The following is a 7,847-nucleotide window of genomic DNA, read 5'->3' as shown; positions in this document are numbered from 1 at the left end:
ATCTAAGGGGTAATTTTCATCTCACAGTTGAAGCTGGTGGTAAATGCAAACCGTTTAAATTCAAAAGCATGGTCGAATAAACAACGAAATTTATGGAGGTTATGTCTAACTACTGGAAGGATACACAACCATTATTTCAATCCACTTTGGCTCTATACAGATTCTCAAAGTATCTTAAAGGGCTGAAGCCTCTTATTCAATCTCTGAGTAAAGACAAGTTAGGATCTCTCACAAAAAGGTGAAAGAAGAGTGTATCGATCTCTGTGAGAAACAAGAGAGATTAATTGAGGTGCCTTCACAGGAAAACATTCACGCAGAGCAAGAGGCAGCTGAGAGATGGCAAAGGATTTTGGCTATAAAGGAGAAGGTTTGGAAGCAAAGATCGAAGTTACACTGCTTGCAAGTTGAAGATGAATAATAAGGCTTTTCATAATGCAGCAAAGGTCAGAGAAACCAGAAATGCAATCCGAGAAATAAAGTGTTCTGATAGAAACATAGTGACTATGCAAGAAGAAATAAAGAAGGAAACTGAGAGATTTTTTAACGACTTCCTTACTTTTGAGCTGACTAGTATGCAAGGAAAAAAAGAAGAGGAGCTTCAGGACATTCTCCCATTTCGGTGCAACGAAGAAGAAAGAACAAGGCTTACAAAAATGGTAAGAGAAGAGGAAAAAAGGGATGTGGTTTTCAGAATGCCTAGCAATAAATCTCCATGACCAGATGGGTATACTACTGAATTCTTCAAAGCCTCTTGGAATATAATTGGGAAAAATCTCACAATTGCAGTGCAGTCATTCTTCAGTAAAAGTTTCTTTCCAAATAGATTAAATGCTACTATACTGGCATTTATTCCCAAGAAGGACACCTCTCAAGAGATGAGGAATTATAGGCCGATTTCATGTTGCAGCGTCTTGTACAAAGTGATCTCAAAGATCATAGCCAACATATTGAAAGGTACACTTCCCATATGTACCTCTTATAATCAATATTCGTTCGTGAAGGATAAGACTTCTTGTGGAGAACTTGTTATTGGCAACGGAGATAGTTAAAGATTATCATAAGGACGATGTTTCACCACACTGTACTATGAAGATTAATATTACAAAAGCTTTCGACTCAGTGCACTGGTCTTTCTTACTAAACACATTGAGGGCGTTGAATATCCCTGAGAAATTCATACATTGGATTGAGCTATGTGTCTGTACAACTTCTTTTTCGGTGCAAGTAAATGGAGAGCTTGCATGATTTTTTCAAAGCAAGAGAGGTTTGAGACAAGGGTGCACATTGTCTCCTTATCTGTTTGTAATCTGCATAAATGTTTTACCATGTATGCTTGACAAGGCAGTACAAAGGAAGCAAATTGGCTATCATCCTAGGTGCAAAAACATTTTACTATCACATCTGTGTTTTGCGGATGACCTGCTGGTATTCACTGATTGTACTAAAAGATCAATCTAAGGAGTTATCAAGGTATTTAAGGAATATGAACACGTTTCTGACCTAAAGATTAGCTTGGAAAAATCTACACTGGCATATCAGAGGGTATTGAAAAGGATATTCTAACGACCTTCCCATTCTCATCTGGTAAGCTACCAGTTAAATATTTAGAATTTCCTTTTCTTACCAAGCGCATGACTGTAAATGACTATTTGCACTAGTAGAAAAAGTCAGAAAGAAAATGAGTTCTGGGACAGGACTACATCTTATAAGTTCGGTCATAACAAGCTTAACTAATTTTTGGATGGCAGCATTCAGACTACCTGGAAGCTGTTTAAAAGAGATATAAAAGCTATGCTATGCGTTTGTATGATCTTGTCCTGAGCTTAAGACAACTAAAGCAAAAGTGAGCTGGAAAGATGTTTGCTTCCCAATGAATAAAGGTGGCTTAGGACTTTGATCTCTAAAGGAAATAAATAAAGTGCATTGTCTGAAGCGTATAGGGAGACTGTCTTCAGAATCATCATTATGAGTTCAATGGATTCAATGTTATCGTGATATACGCCATGCTAGTGCATGGAACAAGGGAGTCTGGTTTTCCCAGTCTACTCTAAAGTATTTTTTCATGATGTGGATAACTTTAAAAGGAAGACTGCAGACGACATATAGAATGCAGCAATGGAACAACTCTGTTAACACAATCTTTGTTCTCTGCAATGACACACCAAAATCATGCACTCATATCTTCTTTGGATATCAATATTCATGGGAGATTTGGAAAAGTCTTGTAGAAGGGCTTATGCAAGATATGTTTACTGCGAATTGGAATGATTTGATTGAGATTGTCTCGAATCAATGACTAACACCCATAAAGACTTTCATTCTTAGATATACTCTACAAGCAAAAATGCATACTATATGGTGGGAGAGGAATTCTCGCAAGCATGGAGAAAAACCTAGAGATATGATTTGCTTGACAAAGATTGTTGACAAAACTGTGGGGCTGAAGTTATTATCAGTCAAAGAGAATGGTAAAGCACTTTTAAGAAGGTTTGATAACATGGTTTGAAATAAGACAAGACCCATAAAGAAATAAGCAAAATCTTTTATTTTACATTTCTTTATACATAGAGAAACAAAAGATGCACTTGATGTAATACAGTTTTTTTGGTTGAATAAATTTTATATATATTTAAAAAAATTATTTTTGATTAGATTTCGTTGTACAGATTTTTTTTTTCATTTTAGAGTTGTTCTATTCTAGTGCGGCACACCATCCAAATTTGAGTAATAAAACGGTTTTTATGACAAAAGAAAAAGATGTAAAAACTGTCTAGAGCTTATTCCAGTTATAACCTTCCTTGCAAAACTTGAATGTTAAGACCAGATAATGTCATATCCCTTTCTTATTAAAGGAGGAACATTCATAGAAATAAACCTTGACCTCATGTGTTTATTACATGAGTGTCATTTCCTATGTGTCATCACCTCAAGCACTCTCACTAATTTAAAAAAAAAAACCTTTGTGAACTAGAATAACTACAACCAAATGTCATTGGTCATATACATTATACTTTATGACTACAATCCGATTTGAAAAAAAAAACGAGAATTTATGACAGGCAGAATATTAACTCTTTTGTAAAAGGCAACAAAATAAGTTCGACATCTATCAAATCGTTTTGTGAACATTTTTGTTTACGTTAATTATAATGCAACATTTTATGAACATTTTTAAACTAATATCAAATTGTATTATAATGCAACGTTTTATGAACATTTCTGAAACCGAATCAACATTTTATGAACATTTTTATGCAACATTTTATGAACATTTTTAAACTAATATCAAATTTCTTTATAATGCAACTAAAGAAACGGGAATAATTTTATGAATAATTTTATGCTTATTTTAGAAACACTTATTATAATTGAACGTTTTATGAACATTTTTGTCAACGTTAATTATAATGCAATATTAACTCTTTTGTAAAAGGCAACATTTTTGTCAACGTCACATTTCTTTTCAATAATAGTCATAATATCATTGTATTCACCCTATTCTTTTTTTATTGTTTTGTAGAGTTGAAATATTTGATTGATTATTAGTTGAGTCATGATTGATTGAATAACATAATATAATCATAATATTTGTTTCTTATATAACGAAACATGAATAAAATAATTATTTGAAAACATGGCAAAATTGATGGGAATTGATATTCTAATCAATTTATAATCTTTATTTGGGTATTGATATTCTAATGTTTGACACTAAACCGATTTCAATTGGTATATGGTTTGGCTTTGTTATAGTTATGTTCCATTTTGCCTTGGATTTGAAATATCTAAAGTGACGCCATAAAACCTACGTTCTAAATGGGATATCGTATAATTTCAAATATGAAAACTGATACACTTACTATTTGGTCAAATATCATATTGAATATTTTTCCCCATATTATGTTCGAAAATATAGTACTTACCGATTTCTGAAAGCGAGATTGCGTGTAGTTAATATGCGTGATCAATCCCATTTATGATCAATCCTGATTTATTTTCGGAAACAACTTCCATTATTTTAAATATGATTTTTCCTTATATGTTCACTCCATTTAATATCTGCATATATGATTTATTTTCAAAAGCTTGAATACATATTACAGTCACAAGATTGAATCTAATTGACTGAAATTCAAATTTATAGGAAACTTAAATCTTCGTATATGCCTAATATGGTAACAAATGATTAATTTCTCAATCACATTATACACTTTCCATTTACTTATTCCGTGTAGTTTTATTTGTCTAATACTATAAATATATGGCTACATATAAAACATCGACTCATATTAAACTCATAGCTACCTCTTTTTCAACCAAAAAAAATCTCAGAAACAAAAAACTTTCAAACAAGCTAAGTAATATATTGTACTAATTGAGAATAAACAAATTTATGGAATTGATATTCCTTTCATATATTGCTGAACTTTTTTCTTTTTAAGGTCGTCTGAAGCATGTCACCAACATCGATGGGTTTTTCAAAATCATTTTTGAACTCAAAGATGTTCCAAAAATCAATGAGTTCAAAAAAAGGTATATCCCATGAGTTTATTTTGTGAATTTGGTTAGTAGTTTATGTTTAGTTTGCTAAACTAATTTTCAGTTTCTTCTTGGTATAGAATTGCAAATCAGGAGTTTTGAAGATCCTTCTTACAGTATTTTGTTTTTTTCAGATTTTAATTTATTTCTTTATAATTTGGGATCGTTAGTACTTTTACTTTTCTTTGCCTATGTTTTTTATAATATTTTAATCATAATTTATTATGATCGTAATAATTATTTTTCTTATTTTATGTTTTGTCTTAAATTCATAATAAATTAATATAAGTTATTGCACACTATTATATCTTTGTTACCTTCAAATGTTTATAATTTACAGATAACCACTTAAACAATCTTTAAAATCAAAAGAAAACAAGTTTACAACTTATATACATGAACAATTTATAGATTTAATATATGAAAATTAATTTTAGATCACTCACTCCGCGCAGGGTACGGGTATCACCTAGTTAGATATTGTTTCGGTTTTGAGTTTTGACCAAAAGAAAAAAAAAAATTGTTTCGGTATTTATACAAAAAATAATTGGTGTATTGATGCCATATTATACAGTTTATAAATTAAACCTAACAGTTTATTGAATTCTAATGATTGATTCCAGGTACACGCTATGACCAAATGCTTTAAAAGTTTTTTTTTCCTAACCATATAGGTTGCCGCGTGATGATGATTAGGTCTAATGATGATGGCAGAAGGAAGTACTAAATTAATTACCTGTCAACAATGTTTTAGGTCCTTTAGTTTAGTCTATTTCTTGCAGGTCCATTCATAGTTTATACATAGTGCTGAAAATATATTACTGATTAGATGAGTATCCTTTACCTGCCAAAGTAAAAGGCACTCGGTAGTCACAAAAAGCACAAACACAAATCATGTGATTGAGAAGACTGGCACAATCTCATTTACAATTTTCAAATTCTCATTCTATTCCAACTTTCACGTTTCTCAAATAAATACTGTCTGGTTAATTTAAAGAAGATTTTGCCAATACATTATTCTTTTTATTTTTACTATATAAATGCTCACATATATGCTGTTACTCGAGCCATGTTCGAACAGATGGAAAAGCCAAAGATTATCCTTGTCTGGTATGAAATTGAATACCTCCCTTATGTAGAATAGACTCTCCATGTGCACTGATTTATTGTAGATTCTTTGTTTTCCCACCTCAAGATATATGTATATTTTTATTAATAAAATATTTTCAAAAATTAATCCACTAGAGGAACACAGTAGGCCACATGCTCATGCTCTTTTTCTTCTCCTGGCCAAGCCAAGCAGGGATGACATGTTTAAAGATTGTTCACGTTTTTGGAATTTCGAAATACAATAAAACATTTATGAAATTATTGTCTATGATAGTTACAGTACACCACTCTGTGGATTGATTCATTTGAAAACACACAACATCATGGGTTTATTACATCCGCCAATAATACATATCCATAGTGGTTACTGGTTCGCCAAATTGTTGTTTTCGTAAATAAAGAATCTGTATGTGTTACTTCCGCATGTGATATATGTGAAGGAAAATATGTAAAGCATGTGATGTCTATGAGCTAACTTAATCATTAAGATGCTTAATGAGCATCTTTGATGATATTAGAAAAATGATACAAATTATACACATGAATATATGTGCTGTGTAAGGCGATGTAGAAACATTGGATCCATTTATTTAATATTTCTTATTAGGTGTCAATCATATGACCATATCTTTGACTTAAATCTGATCCTATGATTCCATATGTGCCTATGTATAGGCAGTTTAGAAGAAAATGATTTATCCTTGGAACCATTCCTCTCATTTTGCTTATGAATAAAGAAAAATTTAATGATATATTGGTTCTATATCAATTTATTAACTTAAAACAAATATTTGAAGAGTCTATATGAAATGGTTGGTGCCAAAAGCAAATAGGAACATGGGATGGACCCCACCATAATTTCTTTTTTTAACAAGTGAAGAACAAATAAAAAGATTTTGTTCAAAAAACAAAGAAAAAGGATTATATAAACGACAGAAAAATAATTAATAGTGCCACCCAACTTGTGGGGAATATGTAAGATGGGATAGTTTGTCTGGGTTGTTTGAGAAAGGCTATTCAAATTTTGGGAAATTTTGAAAAAAACTCTATTAATAGTTTAAATTTTGAAAATTGCACATCTTTCTATTTTTTAAATTTACACTTTATTCAATGTCAAAATAAACTTTTATCCAGATTAGATATTTGAATAAAATATAAATCTAAATTTTTAATAATAATATATTTATTTATGTTTAAGATAAATCTTTGTTTAAAATATATATGTTATTTTACCATTTAGGATTCTAAAATAGCAATATCATTAAGAAATAAATAAATTATGATGTGTTTGTGATCTTACCAAGTTTATCTATATTTTTATAATTTTTATATAAACAAGTTACTGACAGTTCTCATTCTCATAAAAAAATACGATATTCCCTCCAAAGTCCAAATATCATTCTACTTTCGAAAAACTCCAGTTGTATACAAAAAAAAACAGAACTATTTTAGGAACAAAACACAACCAGAATTAAACCTAAATCTGCTTTTGAAATTATCAAAAAACTTTGATTCAAATTTTAATTATATAATCTTAGGAGAACTATAAAAGATCGAGATGAAAAAATTACGAAGGTCAAATGTATATTTGAAGAGAAAGCGACTAAATGATAATTTACAAATTGAATTATACTTAAAACATGGATGAAAAATTAACTAAGCTTTGAACAAGAGGAAGAATGAATTATGAAACTAGAGAAAAAAAATACTTTGCATCTACTTCTTTGTTATCTTTTATTCTCCATTTTTTCAAAGTATTTTTTTCATCAAAAAAAATACTTTGCAAAAATGGAGAATAAAAGATAACAAAGACGTAGATGCACAAGACAATGTTTGTTTTCAATTTTAATAAAATTTTAAAATATATTTTATATTTCTTAATTTTTTAAAATGCTTGTTCAAAACGTTAATTTAAATAGTCATTAACTTATGATGACAATAATTTGAAGATAACATTAAATATTTAGATAGGATAATTTAGTAAATTTATATATACAAAAGTGTATTTTTCAGAAACTTAGAAAATGGTATTGTTTCAAAATAAGATCTCATATAATTTTATTTTTCCAAAATTTTCCTATAATTTTTAACTTAATAAATTTTATTTACTCGTAAAGTAAAAAATAAAATATTAAACCATATTAACACCATTTTGAAAAGTGAGAAAATATAATCTAGATAAATAAATAAAGTTGATC

The sequence above is a fragment of the Brassica napus genome, chromosome A4 (genome assembly GCF_020379485.1).
Source record: "Brassica napus cultivar Da-Ae chromosome A4, Da-Ae, whole genome shotgun sequence".
NCBI lineage: Eukaryota > Viridiplantae > Streptophyta > Magnoliopsida > Brassicales > Brassicaceae > Brassica > Brassica napus.
Note: the sequence above shows the minus strand (reverse complement) of the source record.